This window comes from Somniosus microcephalus, chromosome 1 (genome assembly GCF_052327205.1).
Source record: "Somniosus microcephalus isolate GS21.2 chromosome 1, FLI_Smic_1.0, whole genome shotgun sequence".
In the NCBI taxonomy this organism is placed as follows: Eukaryota; Metazoa; Chordata; class Chondrichthyes; order Squaliformes; family Somniosidae; genus Somniosus; species Somniosus microcephalus.
In genome coordinates this window covers 39,721,558-39,740,727 of record NC_140987.1, presented here as the reverse complement: position 1 = coordinate 39,740,727, position 19,170 = coordinate 39,721,558, and the positions used below count along the sequence as shown (strand labels likewise).

The 19,170-nt window shown below is 48.6% G+C and overlaps 1 protein-coding gene across 3 annotated transcripts in view; it reads right to left on the bottom strand.

Annotated features, from left to right (window-relative positions):
- wdr17 (WD repeat domain 17) overlaps window positions 1-1,067 on the bottom strand; it is a 242,168-nt gene extending 241,101 nt beyond the window's left edge. For all 3 annotated transcript variants that reach the window (XM_085977976.1, XM_085977929.1, XM_085977981.1), the window contains exon 1: window positions 842-1,067. The gene's annotated coding sequence lies outside the window, so the exon portion shown is untranslated. The remainder of the gene's footprint in view (window positions 1-841) is intronic.
- Window positions 1,068-19,170: the final 18,103 nt, after the last annotated feature.

Below are 19,170 nucleotides of genomic sequence, written 5' to 3'. Positions count from 1 at the left end.
CAACGCTTGTCCCCGCCCACAGAGTTCCTGCACTTCTGATTGGTCAATCATCGCTGTTGGTCATCAATCACTCAGTGCAAGTGAGCAATACGTCACCAAACACGAACAAAAAAAGCTGCTCACTCTCTGGTTGACATGTAAGCGGCAACCTACCACCCTCTGACACAACTCCAATATTCTGCGGCGCTCCTCCTTGAAGTAAATCTACTGCAGGTTGAGCGTCCTGAATCCGGCAACCTCGGGACCGAGGCCGAGCCGGTTTTCATGTTTTTCCGGACTTCGGAACGTGTTTCTGATGTCCGAAGTCGGGGAATATCACAACCTGGGCTCGGGCGTTTCCGGACTTCGGACATCAGAAACACGTTCCGAGTCCGGAAATGCCTGGGCCCAGGTTACGGTTTGACAGTGTGTCCGGATTCCGGAACATTTTACTGATTCCGGACGACCCTGCCACCAATCATCCCAGAGTCCGGATTCCGGAACATTCCGGATCTCCGGATTTTGGATGCTCAACCTGTACTATCTTCTGGTTGTAATAAATTTTAGGCTCCTCCAACAGTGTCATTATAATCAGAAGTGAAACCCTCAACGAAACAGTTCCAGATACCATGCCATACCTCAGGGCTTTTATAATGATCTATGATTTCACTGCACGGTGAGCACGTCACACTGCACTATAAAACATCATATGGGCAACGTTATGGAATAGAACTCCTTGTCTTAATTATCTGTGATGTTCTTAGGAAGCAGTACGGCTGTTAATGCACACACCGTTCAGCCGTACAAATTTGGTTTACAATGACAGGAGTGCATAAAAAGACAAGAGCATTTCTCACTTTACCTTTGGTACGGCTATGCGGCTCTGTTAAGGACTGAAACTCTTGAGTGCAGGTTGTGGAGCATCAGCGTCTTCACCAGTGCTTAGTCCATGGCGATAACAAAGAGCTCCAGTGTTGTCAAGCTGCAGTAAGACATGAGCAAACATTAGTGCAATGCAGTCGAACTACTAACGGCCCTTTTCTGCCGACCTGCTGTACAGTAGGAAGGCTAAAGGGGATCAACGTGATTGAAAGTGAAGGCCGGATATGCAGGATGTATTTTTTTTTCCCCTTCCTCAATGCTCATTGGCAGCACATTGGCAACTCCCTCTTCTCAACAGAGCAGAGCCATCTGGTCAGTTCAAACCTCTTACAGCGTAAGAGGTCCTATGAGCAGGTTTGATGGGTATTTTCTACAGGCTTTGTAAGAACCAGCAGTGTAACATGGAGAAAAGTCTTGATTTTAATCGGGCTTGAATTACAACAAATAACAATGAGCTGCACACTTCCTCTTCAGACCTTTGCTGTTATTTCTAGGCGACTGAGTGATTACAAGGCGGGAATGTCTTTAAGGGATTCAGGTGAGTGCAAGTGAAACTTGAACCAGCCTGAAACCCAAGATGAGATTAACTTATGTGTTTATTATCACTGAACAAGCTTGAAAAACACATAATGAAGTAGTGCTTGCTGCCTGTGATAACATTCAATGGTTTATGCTGTTGCTCTTGGATGTGTGTTAGCTCTGATAAGTTCAATCAGGAGGGTTGCATAGAAGCATAGAAGATTGGAGCAGGAGTAGGCCATTCAGCCCCTCGAGCCTGCTCCGCCATTTAATGAGATCATGGCTGATCATCCAAATTCAGTACCCTGTCCCTGCCTTCTCCCCATATCCCTTGATCCCTTTAGCCTTAAGAAATATATCTAACTCCTTCTTGAATATATTTAATGAATTGGCCTCCACTGCCTTCTGTGGTAGAGAATTCCACAGGTTCACCACTCTCTGGGTGAAGAAATTCCTCCTCATCTCTGTCCTAAATGGCTTACCCCTTATCCTTAGACTGTGACCCCTGGTTCTGGACTCCCCCGCCATCAGGAACATCCTTCCTGCATCTAGTCTGTCTAGTCCTATTAGAATGTTATAAGTTTCAATGAGATCCCCTCTCATTCTTCTAAATTCCAGCGAGTATAAGCCCAATCGACCCAATCTTTCCTCATACGTCATTCCTGCCATCCCAGGTATCAGTCTGGTGAATCTTCGCTGCACTCCCTCCATGGCAAGAACACCCTTCCTCAGATAAGGCGACCAAAACTGCACACAATACTCAAGATGTGGTCTCACCAAGGCCCTGTGCACATGCATTGCTCACCTCATGGCAAAGCCAAAGTTATTCTTCTTTCCTAAAGAAAAAGCTACATTAGCATTTATTGGGGATCTTTTTCTTTTCACTGCTCCCAGTACTGTTGAATCTGGCCAACCACGAGCCACTACGTACACCAGCCACCAACTGGCATAAGTGGCTCCACCTCGGCATCCGGGCCAGGACCATGGTCGGGACCCTCAAAGAAACATGGCGTGAATTTTTTTATATATAGATTGAAGGCTAGAAATTTGGTGAATTTGCGCCTCTTGTTAGTGCCTCTGGGGGGGCGCTAACGGGGCGCAAACGACTTTTCGCCCAGGCGCGGCACTGCTAACGGCTCCCGCTAAATTCAGCAGGAGTTTAGCGGCGATGGTAACTGGTAGCGCCCTGCTCTGCTGCACGGGCAAAGACGACGTCATCACCGCGCGCAGCGCCCCGTTTTCGCCCCGCTTGCATAATTGGTCCGAACCCCCTGAATCTGCAGCGGGCGATGCTAGCGACCGATTCAGGGGGTGGGAACGAAGCGGCCGGAGGCTTGCGGGGTGGTAACTAAAGGGGAGGTGGTGGGCGGGGAAAAAAAATTGACCCCGTCGCGGCCCGTTGCGTCTTTGAATGCGACGTCCGTGCTGCGATCTGGCAGCCCGGCGATCCTCGAGTTCCAGGCTGCTGGCTTGGCACCCCGCTCCCCGGTGGTCCAGGTCAGGCCCCGTAGAGTTGTGGGCTTGGGCCCTCCCCTTTAATGAGGGGAGGTGCCCTTCCATGCGGCAGCGCTACGTGGCCCAGTGTGTAGCGCTGCAGAACGCACCGCCCCGATATTCGGTGTTAGCGCTCTAAGAATGAAGTGGAGCGCTTGAATTAGCACACCACCTCCCTCTTGGGGTGCTAAAACTGAAGTTAGCGATCGCCGGCGCTATTTTTCACCAGGCGCTAAATTTAGCGCCCAGGCCATGTTAGCGACCCACAATGGTCACTAACGAATTTTTCCCCCATACTATTTAAATGCCATTCCCTTACAAAAAGAGCAACAGAGGTGGGCACAGCTTTTCACGTTCTGGGGCCACCAACGCCCCTACCCCAACACGATGCTGCATTTTGTGGAGAGTGGGTGCCAGAGATGTGCCTCTAGGGCGTAGGTGCCCGCCAGTATCATGCAAAATCGGGAACTTTCCCCTGAAAGACCACCGGAGTCAGCAGTAGAGGGTCCCAGTGGGTGAATCCCGACATTCACACGGGGTTATGTCCCTCCCCCAGTCCCCTTTGGATTTGGAGCCCTAAACAATCAGAAATAGTAGCTGTTGAGGAAAAGGTCAAAGGAAAAAAGGATAGGCCATGTATTTCTATAGCTCATTTCACAACCTCAGGACGACCCACTTCGTTTCACAGCCCGCAAGGTACTTTTGCAGTGTCGTCACTGTTGTAATGTAGGCAAACTCGGCAGCACAAACGTCAACAAGATAAATGACCAAGCAATCTGTTCTTAGTGGTGTCAGTTGAGGCTTAATTGAATAGCTCCACGGGATCTTGTGCATCCACCTCAACAGGCTTAAACATCCACTCCCTGCACCGTGGCTGCCAAAGGATGCACTGCAGCAACTCCCCCAGGCTTCTTCAACAGCACTTCCCAAACCTCCACCACCTGGAAGGACAACGGGCAACAGGCGCATGGGAACACCATCACCTCCAAGGCACACACCATCCCGACTCGGACACGTATCACTGTTCCTTCATCGTCGCTGGGTCAAAATCCTAGAATTTCCTACCTTTGTGGCAGCATCTTGACCACACGGACCGCAGCGGTTCAAAAGAAGGCCCACCACCACCTTCTCAAGGGAAGCTAAGGATGGGCAATAAATGCTGGCTTCGCTAGCGACACCTATATCCCTGGGGCAAATTTTAAAATGTTTTAGATGCACCACGCATTTCTGGTGCCTACCTATCAGTCTTCCAAAGCATGGGCCCTGTACTTCCTCCTCTGTGCCCTCTCTAGCACTCTGTGTCTATCACCGGGGAAGTGGACCCCCTTCCTCCTGATGACTTACCCCACCAGGACCTCCACGGTGCCATCGGAGATAGGGGGGCGGGTGGTGGGGGGTGGGGGGGAGCAGTCATTTTAGACACAGCAGTAGGTGCAGAAGCTGGCATTAACCACTGGCACCTTCCCTTTAAGAGTTGCTGGCCACCTTTAAATTGTGAACTTTTCCCAGTCCCAATGGACAAGCCAATTACAAGCGCGAATAGCGCTGAAAGCTCCTAGTGAAATGAGACACGTGCCTCAAAATAGTGCGTGCCTCATGTGATCAGCTTTGGGCGGGTGTAGCACATGTCCCGCCCATCCTGTGCCTGTTTCAGGCTGAAGATAAATATTTAGGCTATTGACAAACATTCACTATAAACCCACTGACTCCCACAGCTACCTGGACTACACTTCCTCCCACCCCGCCTCCTGTAAGGACTCTATTCCATTCTCCCAGTTTCTCCATCTCCGTCGCATTTGCTCTGATGATGCCACCTTCCATACCAGCGCTTCCGATATGTCTTCCTTGTTCCTCAGCCAAGGATTCCCCTCTACCGTGGTTGACGTGTCCGTTCTATTTCCCGCACTTCTGCTCTCACCCCTTCCCTTCCCTCCCAGAACCACGATAGGGTTTCCCTTGTCCTCACCTTTCACCCCACCAGCCTCCACATTCAACGTATCATCCTCCACCATTTCCGTCACCTCCAGCGTGATCCCACCACCAAATACATCTTCCCCTCCCCTCCCCTTTCAGCATTCCGAAGGGACCGCTCCTTCCACGGCACCCTGGTCCACTCCTCAAATCACCCCTAACAGCCCTTCCTCTTCCCACAGTACCTTCCCATGCAAGCGCAGGAGATGCAACACCTGCCCTTTTACCTCCTCCCTTCCTACTGTCCAGGGGCCCAAACACTCCTCCAGGTGAAACAGCGATTTACTTGTACTTCTTGCAATTTAGTATATTGGGGCAGTAATTCCTCCCCAAACGCGTGAGTACGGAAGGGGTACTCACGTGTCTGGCCGGAGGAAATGCCGGTTTTCAGCATGCACAGCGCATGCGCTGAAAACCGGCATTTCCTCTCCTCCAACCCAAGAGTTGAAGAGGCTAGTGCGTGCGCTGTAGGGGGCAGCGCGTGCGTCTTGGATTTCCTCGGTTTTGGGGGATTTGCGCATGTCTAAAGGCCTCCGGTCTTTACACTTGTAAAAAGCACACGTAAGTATTTATTTTTACAGGTAAGTGGTGTTTTAGTGTAATTTAGAATTTTTTTTCCCACAGGTTTATTATTTTAAAGAATCTACAATAAGGTAAGTTTAGTTTTAGACCCTTTTTATTAAAAATGTATTTATTTCAAAAAAAAAAATATTGTTTAAATTATTTTTTTTAACTTATTTATACTTAATTTAATGATTGGGGTGTTTTTTAAATTTTTATTTAAAGTTTAAATAGTGTTTTGGGCCCCCGTAGTTTTCATGAGTTTGACAGTTCTTACTCTCAAACTCATGAATGAACCTTCCCCTCCCCTGATTGGGCACTAACTATGCCGTTGGTTCAGGTAAGCACTGCGCGCTGACATCTGAACCGGGCCTGTCACAGGAAATGCAAGCAGGCCCGGGCTTCAGATGTTGGCGCGCAGGGTGAGTGCAGATCGGGGGCTTGCACGCGTGGCAAGCCCTCGACACCAAGTTCTGGGCCATTGTATTCGCTGCTGACAATGCGGTCTCCTCTACATTGGGGAGACCAAACGCAGATTGGGTGACCGCTTTGCGGAACACCTCCATTCAGTCCGTAAGCGTGACCCCGAGCTTCTGGTCACCTGTCACTTTAATTCTCCACTCCACTCCCACTCTGACCTCTCCGTCTTCGGCCTCTTGCACTGCTCCACGAAGCTCAACGTAAGCTCGAGGAACAGCACCTCATCTTCCGATTAGGCACTTTACAACCTTCTGGACTCAACATCGAGTTCAACAATTTCAGACCATAACCTCGGCCCCTATTTTTTCTTTCACATGGCAGCTGTCGATCATTCTGTCATTCCCATTTACACCTCATCTAGAGTCATCTTTTGTTTCTTAACTTGTCCCATTACCATCTCCTTTTGCCTTGCACCATCATCCCTTTTGTCATTTAATCTCTCCTGCCTTCCACCCTATCACAGACCTTCCCTTTTGTTCTTTCCTCCCCTCCCCCTGTCCCTGTCTCTGCACTTGCTTAAAATTCTGTTCCATCTCTAACTTTTTCCAGTTCTGACGAAGGGTCATCGACCTGAAACGTTAACTCTGTTTCTCTCTCCACAGATGCTGCCTAACCTGCTGAGTATTTCCAGCATTTTCTGTTTTTATTTCAGGTTTCCAGCATCCGCAGTACTGTATTTACATAGAAACATAGAAGACAGGAGCAGGAGTAGGCCATTCGGCCCTTCGTGCCTGCTCCGCCATTCAATGAGATCATGGCTGATCATCCAAATTCAGTACCCTGTCCCTGCCTTCTCCCCAGATCCCTTGATCCCTTTAGCCTCAAGAAATATATCCAACTCTTTCTTGAATATATTTAATGAACTGGCCTCCACCGCCTTCTGTGGCAGAGAATTCCACAGGTTCACCACTCTCTGGGTGAAGAAATTCCTTCTCATTTCGGTCCTAAATGGCTTACCCCTTATCCTTAGACTATGACCCCTGGTTCTGGACTCCCCGGCCATCAGAAACATCCTTTCTGCATCTAGTCTGTCCAGACCTGACAGAATTTTATAGGTTTCGATGAGATCCCCTCTCAATCTTCTAAACTCCAGTGAGTATAAGCCCAATCAACGCAATCTCTCCTCGTACGTCATTCCTGCCATCCCAGGTATCAGCCTGGTGAATCTTCGCTGCACTCCCTCCATGGCAAGAACGTCCTTCCTCAGGTAAGGTGACCAAAACTGCACACAATACTCAAGGTGCGGTCTCACCAAGGCCCTGTACAACTGCAGCAAGATGTCCTTGTTCTTGTACTCGAACCCTCTTGCTACGAAGGCCAACATACCATTTGCCTTCTTAACCACCTGCTGCACCTGCATGCTTACCTTCAGCGACTGGTGCACAATAACACCCAGGTCTCTTTGCACTTCCCCTTCTCCCAATCTATTGCCATTCAAATAATAATCTGCCTTCCTGTTTTTGCCACCAAAGTGGATAACCTCACATTTATCCACATTATAGTGCATTTGCCATGTTTCTGCCCAATCACCCAACCTGTCCAAATCGTACTGGAGTTTCACGACATCCTCCTCACAGCTTACCCTCCCACCCAGCTTTGTGTCATCTGCAAATTTGGAGATATTACATCCAATTCCCTCATCCAGATCATTAATATATATTGTGAACAGCTGGGGTCCTAGGACCGATCCTTGCGGTACCCCACTAGTCACTGCCTGCCACTCGGAAAACGACCCGTTTATTCCAACTCTTTGCTTTCTGTCCGCCAACCAGTTCTCTATCCAAGTCAATACCTTGCCCCCAATCCCATGTGCCTTAATTTTGCACGCTAATCTCTTATGTGGGACCTTATCGAAAGCCTTCTGAAAGTCCAAATACACCACATCCACTGGTTCTCCCTTATCTATTTTACCAGTTACATCCTCAAAAAATTCCAGTAGATTAGTCAAGCATGATTTACCTTTTGTAAATCCATGTTGACTTTGTCCGATCCTGTCACTGCTTTCCAAGTGCTCTGCTATTACATCTTTTATAATAGATTCTAGCATTTTCCCCACTACCGATGTCAGGCTTACCGGTAGTTTTTCTATAAATTTTTCTACTCACCCCCAAAATCAGTTCATAAAATCAAATGATATATTTTCATTTTCTTAAAAATTCAATTGGAAACTAATATTTAAATTAAGTTGAACAATCTTTAGTTAAAAGATTTTCATCTCATCCTTTATGGCAATCCTTACGGCTTTCTAAAGGGAAGTGCTCAAATCAAAGTTACAACAGATAAACTAGTCATGTAGACAATATAACCTGGGAGCATTTGATACTGTCACTGGGTCTTTGATATGGAAAAGGATTCAGTTCTCTCACAATTATCTGGTAAATACAACATCTATCCAAAAATCAATTAAAAATCTAATTCTTGAAAGAAAAAGCGCCTTTCTCTGAGCACCGGACGTCGCAAAGCGTTTTACACCCAATGAAGTACTTTTTGAAGTGTAGTCACTGTTGTGATGTAGGAAACGTGGCAGCCAATTTGCGCACAGCAAGCTCCCACAAACAGCAATGTGATAATGACCAGATAATCTGTTTTAGCGATGTTGATTGAGGGATAAATATTGGCCAGGACGCCAGAGACAACTCCCCTGCTCTTCTTCGAAATAGTGCCATGGGATCTTTTAGGTCCACCTAAGAAAGCAGATGGGTCCTCGGTTTAACGACTCATCCTTGTGTTTAAATCCCTCAACTTTCCTATCTCTGTAACATGCTGGCCCAACAACTCCCCCCCGCCTCTCTTTCCCCCCCACCCCCCGTGCCTCCACATCAACCCCTGAACTGTCTGTGACCCTGGCCTCTTGTGCATCCCCACTGTAGGAGATATACCTTAAGTACAGTAAACTCTTGTTCAAACGGCATCTAATCAACCGGAATTCTTTAATAACCGGCAAAATAGATAACCGGTAATCTTGCGGAATCCATCCATTTTTCGTTTTTCCGAGTTCGAGTTTCCCGAGGTGGCCAAGTTAGTCACTGTAGTGTCCGAGTAGCAATAGTACACGGACTGCAGGAGAACAATAATAACAGGTATTTACTGAACAGAGGGTAAGTTAAAACTGAAAGTACAGAAGCCTGCTATGGCTTTATATACAGGTGTGGTCACTGCCGGTGCTACAGCATAAAGTCAGTTCTCTCTTAAAGGTACATACACAACAATTCCTCCCCTTTTAGATAAACAGTACATAACATTCTTTTAACAATTAAATAATAACTAATTACAATTACAATTTTCTCTGTACTATATACATCAACTGAAATAATCATTTATAAGTTCAGTCTTTGAGGAGGCTTCCTGATCCTGACTGGATAGCGCCTTTCTCGAGTATCCTGTTCTTGCGGCGGAGTCGATTCTGGCTCATTGTCATTGGTTGGTTCGTCAGCTTCCAGTACCACTGATTCTGAGGTAGACGCAATCTGTACTTCGGGTTCATTACCAGGTGCACATGCCCGTGGTATGGGTTTGGCTTGTTCCTGTGACTCTAGAATCTGGTCAGCATGGTGTCTCACGATGCTCTCCCCAACGTCCACTGTGTACATTGGTGGTCCCTGCTGTGTGCATATCGTTCCTGGCTGCCATTTTTCTGTTCGGTAGTCGCGGGCCAAGACTGGTTGCCCTATCTTGAAGCTCCTGGTTGGCTTCTCATTGATGTGCTGGAATTGCTTATCCTCAACATCTCATCTTATGTTTGGTTTGAGCAACTCCAGGCGACATCTTAGCCTTCGGTTGAAGAACATTATGGCTGGAGCTTGGTTGGTGCCTGCATATGTCGCATTCCGGTAAGCAAACAAGAAATTATCCACCTTGTGTTGTAATGGTATGTCGTCGTTATACATCGCCTTTATTGCCTTTTTAAAGGTCTGAACAAACCTCTCAGCCAATCCATTTGTGGCTGGATGATATGGGGCAGATGTGCAATGTTTCACCCCATTATTCCTCAGAAACCTCCAGAAATCCTCGGACACAAACTGTGGCCCATTGTCGGAGCAAATCTGCTCTGGCAAGCCATTCCTGGCGAAGATGGTCCGTAGGACTGCAATAGTTTTCTCCGTGGTGGTGGAGGACATTTTGATGACCTCTGGCCATTTCGAACAGGCATCCACGGCGATTAGAAACATTGAGTCCATAAATGGACCAGCAAAATCAATGTGTACCCGTTGCCTTGGAGATGAGGGCCACTCCCATGGGTGTAGCGGGGCCTGCGGTGGAGCGTTTTGGACCTTCTGGCATCCTGTGCATCTCTTGGTCATATCCTTGATTTCTTTATCGATTCCCGGCCACCACACAAATGCCCTGGCTAGGCTCTTCATTTTTACCCCTCCCAGATGACCCTCATGAAGCTCATTGAGCACTCTATCTCTCAACTTGGGTGGAATTACCACTCGGGATCCACACATCAAGGTCCCCCGGCACATTGACAGCTGTTCTCTCCTTGGCGAGAATGCTGGCAACAGTGAGTCGCAATGTGCTGGCCATCCCTTCACCGTCAAATCATAGACCCGAGAGAGTGTCGGGTCATTTCGGGTTTCCTTCCCTATACTTGAGTTTGTAACAGGTAGACATTCGACTGTGGTCGAATGGAATATCTCAACAGGGTCCACTGCAGGTGCTTCCTCCACCGTAGGCAATGGTAGGCACGACAGCCCATCAGCGTTTCCATGCTGTTTCGTACCTTTGTACTCTATGTCGTACTGATGTGCCCCTAGAAAAAGTGACCATCTTTGCAGCCGTTGCGCAGTCATCACCAGAATGCCCTTCCTTGGGTTAAAAATGGAGACCAGAGGCTGATGATCAGTCAGTAGGGTGAATTTCTGCCCATGCAGATAGTGATTGAACTTCTTCACCCCCCACACCAGGCTGAGGGCCTCCCTGTCAATCTGGGCGTAGTTACGCTCGGCTGAGGTTAACGAGCGCAACGCAAAGGCTATTGGCCTCTCTGAACCGTCAAGGAATTTGTGTGACAGCACCGCTCCAATGCCGTAGGGAGACGCATCACATGCTAACCGAATCGGTAGTGTTGGATTGTAGTGGGCCAATACTTCTTTTGAAGTGATTAGGCATTTACATTTCTGAAAGGCACGCTTACACTCATCACTCCAATTCCATGTTACTCCAGTTTGCAGCAGGGCGTTCAGTGGGTGCAGAATTGTAGATAAATTCGGCAAGAACTTATGGTAGTAGTTCACCAACCCGAGGAACGACCTCAGTTGCGGCACATTTTCCGGTGCTGGAGCCTTGACTACTGCCTCAATCTTGCTGGGGACTTATGCAACACTTCCTCATCAATCATGTGACCACAATACGAGATTTGTCTCCTGAAGAACTCGCATTTGGGGCGGTTGGCTCGTAGCCCATATTCTTGTAATCTAGTGAGCACCTGCTCCAGGTTGGCAAGGTGTTCACTATCATTTTCGCCCGTAACCAGGATGTCATCCAAATAACACTGGGTCCCCAGGATCCCTTGCAGGACTTGTTCCATTGCCCTCTGCCAAATAGCCGGGGCTGATGCTACCCCGAATACCAGTCGGTTGTACTGGTAAAGACCTTTGTGAGTGTTATTCATGAGGTATTTCCTAGATGCTTCTTCCACCTCCATTTGTAGATACGCTTGGGCCAGATCAATCTTCGTAAAGCGTTTCCCTCCAGATAGTGAGGTGAAAATATCTTCTATCCGTGGAAGTGGATATTGTACTGTGTGCAGGACTGGGTTCACAGTTACCTTGAAGTCCCCACAGATGCGAACCTTCTTCGGCTCCCCAGGCGTGCTGCTCAACGATTTCTTCATTACAGGAACGATGGGTCTGGCCCACTTGCTCCAGTCCACCTTGGACAGTACACCCAAACGCTCCAGACTCTCCAGCTCTGCTTCAATGGCTGGGCGGATCGCGTACGGTACCGGTCTGGCCTTAAAACATTTTGGGTTTGCGTTATCTTCGATTTTTATCGTTGCCGTTACTCCTTTTAGAGTCCCAAGTCCTTGTTGGAACACCTCTTTCGCGTCAGTTAGAATTTTTGACAGTCGTCCAGGTGTGACGTCATCATCCTTTTTGTCAGTCACAGTTAGCGCCTGAATGGAATGCCAATCCAATTGTATTTTTCAGATCCATTCACGTCCCAATAATGGTGGTCCTCCATCTTGTAGTATATATAGATACAGTTTCTGTGTTTCCTTGCCATTGTATTTAACTGGCACCCTTATTTTTCCTCTGGGGTAGACTTTTTGCCCCGTGTATGTCTTCAATACAATGGACGTGTCCTTCAAGGGTATGTGTGAGAATAGCCGCTCATAGTCTCGTCGATTCATGACAGTTAGGGCTGATCCTGTGTCCAATTCCATCTTTACTTGGGACCCTGCTATCATGAGGGTGACCCAAATGGTTCGGTGATCCTCCTTTGCGATCACGTTGTGTAACTTTAGACAACTTAGTCTCCTGCTCCCGGAGTCATTATCACTCTCCTGACCTTCTGAACTACTGTCTGTCATTTTTTTTACTTTCTTGTACTTTTCCTTAGTAGTTCTTTTAGTGTTGGTTTTTTTTCCCGACCTGCAGACTCTTGCTATGTGTCCCATTTCCCCACATTGCCTGCATACTTTGTCCTTAAACCAGCAGTCCTTCTGATCATGGGTTGTTCTGCCGCAGCGATAGCACTTTTCTGCTCCATACGCCATTTCGTTAGCGCTGTATTCTTGTGGTTTCTGTTGTATTTCCACAGCTCCCCGTGCTGCTGCTTCGTAGGATACTGCCACGCTGAAAGCCTGTTCTAGCGTCAGGTCCTTTTCCGAAAGTAGTCGTTTCTGGGTTCCTTCACTCTGGAGCCCGCAGACAAACTTATCCCGCAAGGTGTCTGCCAGTCCTGCTCCGAACTGGCAGTGCTTCGATAACTTGCGTAGTTCCGTAAGATAGTCAGCATTGCTCTCATCTTTGTGCTGGTTTCTTTTATGGAACTTGAATCTTTCTGCTATCAGCAGCTGTGTAGGGTTTAGGTGTTCCTGTAAGATATTAACAATCTCTTCAAAACTTTTCTCCATTGGTTTATCTGGGGTAATTAAATTCCGCAATAGGCCGTACGTTCTCGCGCCCATCAAATTTAATAATACCGACGCCTTCTTTCCATCGGCCACCTCATTTGCCTTGCAGTACACTTCAATTCTTTCCACATACGTGGTCCAGTTTTCTACCTCGTTGTCGAAAGCAGTGATACTGCCACTCTTCGGCATCTTGGGTGGTTTAAAATGGCGCCTCCCACGCTTTTTCTTCTTCCCCAATGGATTAAAATGGCGCCTCCGCGCTTTTCCTTCTTCCCCAATGGAATAAAATGGCGCCTCCCGCGCTTTCCCTTCTTCCCCTTGCTGCCACGCTGCTCCTAGCGTTCTACAGGGTAATGGCGGCGACCCGCGGCTTCGGCGCATCTCACTTTTCCTTCCCCTCATTTTATTTTCTCTACGCTGCCCGGTTCTTGAGCACCAACCGCGCCCTGTGCGCTCCACCCTCTCTCTCTCTCTTTTCCTCCCGACGACGCTGCACGGCCCCTTTGCAGAGCCGCTCGATCGAGCTCGAGCCCGCCGCAGTCCGGAAGGGTCAGCGCACTACCTGCTACCAGCACGACTTGCTGGAACACCTCGACTGGGGAGCCAAGCCCAGCTCTCCACAGCCTCCCCTGCAATTCTCCGAACTCTGATGGATTCCTGGGCGGTTGCCCATGGCCGACGCCCGTTGCTCTGACTTCGACCTCCAAGAAGCTTCTCTTCAGGGAAAGATCCCCGTGAGGTGATGCAGTGCTGCAGGTGAGTTCGAACCTGCTCGTCGCCAGTGTAGTGTCCGAGTAGCAATAATACACGGACTGCAGGAGAACAATGATAACAGGTATTTACTGAAGAGAGGGTAAGTTAAAACTGAAAGTACAGAAGCCTGCTATGGCTTTATATACAGGTGTGGTCACTGCCGGTACTACAGCATAAAGTCAGTTCTCTCTTAAAGGTACATACACAACAGTCACTGGTTTTTATTTTTTTGTGTTAAAAATTGCCTACCTCTGTTATCCGGAATTTTTAATCAACCAGCACTATCCCGGACCCGTCGATGCCGGATACGAAAGGGTTTACTGTATTGCCTTAAATGTGTCCTCCAAACAGAGTCAGTAGTCAGGCTGAATTCTAGGAAAGGGCTAATCTTAATTCAACCATGAAGACTTATACAAACAAAGCATTCCTTACCAGGGATAGAAAACAACCCATCAAGGCCGCAGGCTCAGAGAGGGCTCGGTAAGTGGACATAAACACATCCTCCCTTATTCCGACCTCTGCGCGACCCCTTTGTTAGGAAAGGCCTGAGAAGCTCAGGAGCAAATGAGCGACCTGGCACATCTAGGTCACTGAAATCACTGGAGAGTAATATTGGGCGGCGTGTAAAACCGGCGATCCGCCCGGCGAGTTAGGTTAGAATGGCTCCCGGTGAATCTCAGCTGCTGCTACATTGGCCTTAATGACCCTGAGCTTGGGGTGCGGGAATCAGTCAGACTTCCTCCTACTGCTCCCGTTTGAAATTGTGTGTACATATTATCATCAGGTGAGGGCAGGATCAGGCTCGGCTCCTCTGTAGTCAAATGGCCTTCACTCTCTGAGCCCACACAGGACGAATGTAACTTGGCTGAGGTACTCGAGAGTGTGTGTGTGGAACCGTTCACCAGCGGGGGGATAATGCCATTCGGGGAGGGCAGGACAAGGCAAGGGAAGATAAAGAGAGAAAAGAAACGACTATTCAGCTCGTCCACAGCAGATCATCAAACAGAAGTTAGTCAGCTTGGTAATGTATTAAAAATGTACTCCCCCGGTTTACCGTGGCACTGTGAATGCCTCCACGTTTACTGTCGCACTGGGAGTGTTTTACTGGAAGCGGACTGACTGGCAGATGAATGATTTTGTTCTCTCGGTTTGGTATTCACGGTGTTTGGTAAATCATTGCTGAACCACCGCGCTAAGCATGAATACAGAAAAACAGCATGAATAGCAAATGTGGTTTTAACAAAATTAGCCCCTGCAATGGGTTTAAAAGGTTAGGAGTAACCTTTGACCGTTTTATAGTACGGTCACTTCGCAACCTCCTATTAAGTTCCTCCCTCTCCTACTTTAACAGAGGCATTAACCCAGGTTAACATCTCCGCTGACAGAGCAGAGGGAGGAATTCGATACAAGTGTGTTCAACAGCTGCATGATAGCAGTGATGTCCACCCTTAAACCAGATTCTGATTAAAACTGAACTAATACAACAGTACTTTGTCCAAATATCATGACTTTCCAGCTTTGAAACTTAAAATTTCACAAAGACATCCTGCTTCTTTGGTGCACGCTGGTTTATCTCTGGTACTGTGCCCAATTAGCTGCTCCAGCACAGGCTAGCTTACAAACATTAACCTCTCAAATTATACTTCACATTTCCCACTAAAACACACGCACAATGCACTTTCGTAATTGCATCTGCGAAGATCATTACTCACCACACAGCACGATAAATCTGGCTTTGTTAACACAGGACTCAAAGTATTAAGCTATGCCCCGTACAGTACCAACTTCCAAACTGTGCTGGAATATGAGCTCTAAGACTGTCCAAAGCAGTTGTTACCACCCCCCACCCAAGGAAAACCACTTGAAGAAAATAAAAACATTTCCGTTTCACATTCAATTATGAAAAAGCCCTGAGGCACTAACAGCATCAGTTGTATTCATCTAATCAGACATCTTTACAACCAACTTCAGCCAGAAGTGCCGAGTGGATGATCCATATCGGCCTCCTCCTGAGGTCCCCGCCATCACAGAAGCCAGTCTTCAGCCAATTCGATTCACTCCGCGTGATATCAAGAAATGGCCGAGTGCACTGGATACAGCAAAGGCTATGGGCCCCGACAACATCCCAGCTATCGTGCTGAAGGCTTGTGCTCCAGAATGAGCCGTGCCTCTAGTCACGCTGTTCCAGTACAGCTACAACACTGGCATCTATCCGACAATGTGGAAAACTGGACAGGTATGTTCTGTCCACAAAAAACAGGACAAATCCAACCCGGACAATTACCGCCCCATCATTCTACTCTCAATCATCAGCAAAGTAAAAAGTCACACAACACCAGGTTATAGTCCAACAGCTTTATTTGAAATTCAAATAAAGCTGTTGGACTATAACCTGGTGTTGTGTGACTTTTTACATTTGTCCACCCCAGTCCAACTCCGGCATCTCCACACCATCAGCAAAGTACTGGAAGGTATAGACATACACAGACCCTTAATTCTTAATTTTTTATTTCGATATATATTGAAATGCTTTGCCAGGCCAAAAGGTTTTTTCAGAGTGAAATATTAAGTTGTCACTGATACAGCGACATGGAATTTGCTTTGATAGACAACAGGGATAAACACACCCCCTTAGTTTTGCAGACATGGTGGGGGTTATTTTCTGACATCCGAGGAGGCGGGTTTGGAGGCAGAAAAGGCGGGAAAATCAGAAACAATGAGTGCGGGTTCAGAACCTGCCTCCAAGGGATTTTGCCAGTGCCGGTTTTGCAGGGCGGGAAACGGTCCCGCCCCCAGCTGGCCAGAGAGCTTGTTAAGAGGCTTAAATGCTCATTAAGGGCCTCTCTAAGCCTAAGGCGGGTTGACAAGTGGGTGGTCGCCTCAAAGCAGGTCCAACATTTAATCGTTTATTTCATCAGGGATTAGTTGCAGGTGGCAGATCTTTGCTTTAAAAGGTCTTTGAGCACTTTTAGCAGGCCTTCTGAAGTCGGAGGTGCTGCAGCTTGAAACTAACAACTGTGGGACCTCCTTGGAAGACCCCCTCCCCGCTTGCAATGAGCGCTTCCCCAACGGAGGCATCTGCAAGCAGCATGGGAACCATTCATTTTCTTTCACCATGGACCTCAGAGATTCGGATGAGGAGCAGGAGGAGGAGGAGGAGCAGGAGGAGGAGGAGGAGCAGGAGGAGGGGGAGGAGCAGGAGGAGGTCAGAGCGCCGGTGTATCGACCAGCAGCAGCGGCTGCCCGGGATGCAAGGGATGAAACTTATCCTGGCCAGATTTGCATAGGTTGCCCAAGTTGGCTCTATCCTAAGACATCATTGACAATGGACATGACTCTCTGGCCTCCTTTCATTCAGGCCACAACGCAAGTGTGGCGGTGCCCGCAATGTAGAGCTGCCTAAGGCGAAAGAACAGATGCCATAATGCCAACATTTTGGTATCAAATCATTTTAATGCTTTCCAACAGGGATGGCATTTCATCAATGCACAGAAACATTCACCCAATCTGCACATAGATCTGGAGGTTATATCCCTTGCCAGCTGTACCCGCACAGCCTTGGTTTCTTTGGGAAGCCTCTTCCTCCCAGATGTGTGGAAGAGCACCTCCCTGCTAGCTGTCACCCCCTCAAACAACATTTGCAGTGCCTCATCTGAGAACCTCGGGGAGGCCCTTGCCTTGGAATTGGACATGATGGGGGTGATTTTCTGACGTCGTAGGAGGCGGGTTTGGAGGCGGCAAAGGCGAGAAAATCAGATTCAGTGAGGTCAGGTTTGGAACCCGCCTCCAACCCGCCTCTGTGGGGTTTTGCCAGTGCCGGATTTGGAGGTTGGGAAACGCTTCCGCCTCCAGCTGGCCATTGCGCTATTTAACCTTGTTAAATGCTCATTAAGGGCCTCTCTAAGCCTATTTTGAGAGGCCCTCGTGAATTTCCCAGCATTTCGGCATGCTCCACGCACCTCCTGAACCACGCCAGGTAAACCTGGCGGGTTGACTCATGGGTGGCCTCCTCACTGCTGCAGGTCTAACAAGACATCGTTTACTGCAGCAAGGATTACTTGCAGGTGCCAGACCTTGGCTTTAAGAGGTCTCTGAGCACTTTTAGAAGGTCTTCCAAAGTCGGAGGTGCTGCAGCTTGCATCCATCAACTGTGGGACCTCCTTGGAAGACCCTCTCCCCGCTTGCAATGAATGCTTCCCCAAAGGAGGCATCTACAAGCAGCATGGGAACCATTTGTTTCCTTTCTGCATGGACCTCAGATGAGAATCAGGACCATCCAAGGCAGCAGCAGAACCAGGCAGCTCAGCAGCAACATCAGCTGCAGCCCCAACCTCCTGCTCAGCCACCTGATGCTGCACAGGGCAGAAGGCACCAGCGCATCGAGGCACCTCGCCGCAGGAGATACCCCCCCACAGAGGGTTTACAAAGGATGAGCTACCTCAACATGAGTGAGCAGCAGTGCCAAAGGAAGCTGAGACTTTCGCGAGAGGTTGCCTGAGAGATCTGCGGCCTGCTGCAGCAAGACCTGGTGCCCAGAGGAACGGGTGGACACCCCTTGCCAGTGGCTGTCAAAGTCACCACCACACTCAACTTCTTTGCCTCAGGCTCCTTCCAGGGATCATCAGCAGACATCAGCGGCATCTCCCAGTCAGCCGCCCACAGTTGCATCATGCAGGTTACCGATGCCCTTTTTGCTAAGGCCCACAATTACATCCAGTTCACAAGGGATCAAGCAAATATAACCGCCCGATCGGTTGGCTTTGCAAATCTGGCAGGCATGCCAATGGTGCAGGGTGTCATAGACTGCACACATGTGGCCCTTAGGGTGCCCCATCACAACCCAGCTATCTTTGTCAACCGAAAGGGCTTCCACTCCCTCAACGTTCAGCTGGTGTGTAACCACAAGAAGGAGTTTTTGCATGTTTGCACCAAGTTCTGTGGAAGTTGCCATGACTCTTTCATCCTGCGGCACTCTAGTGTGCCTCCGCTTTTCAATTCGCCAAACCAACTTAATGGATGGCTCCTTGGTGACAAAGGCTATCCCCTGAAGAAGTGGCTAATGATGCCGATCAGGAGGTCTGCTAACGAGGCTCAAGAGCGCTACAACACCAGCCACACTTCGACCAGGTCCATCATAGAGCAGACCATTGGGTTGTTGAAGATGCGCTTCCATTGCCTTGACCGATCAGGTGGAGCCCTGCAATATACACCATACAGGGTCTCCAGAATGGTCATGGTCTGCTGTACACTGCACAACATCACACAGCGCCGTGGCTTGCAGCTTCCTGATGAGCAAGCGGCTCAGTTCCAGCCTTCTCAGATGATGATGAGGAGGAGGAGGAGGAGGAGGAGGAGGAGCAGGAGGAGGTCAGAGCGCCGGTGTATCGACCAGCGGCAGCGGCAGCACGCAAGCACATGGCTGCCAGGGATGCAAGGGATGAACTTATCAT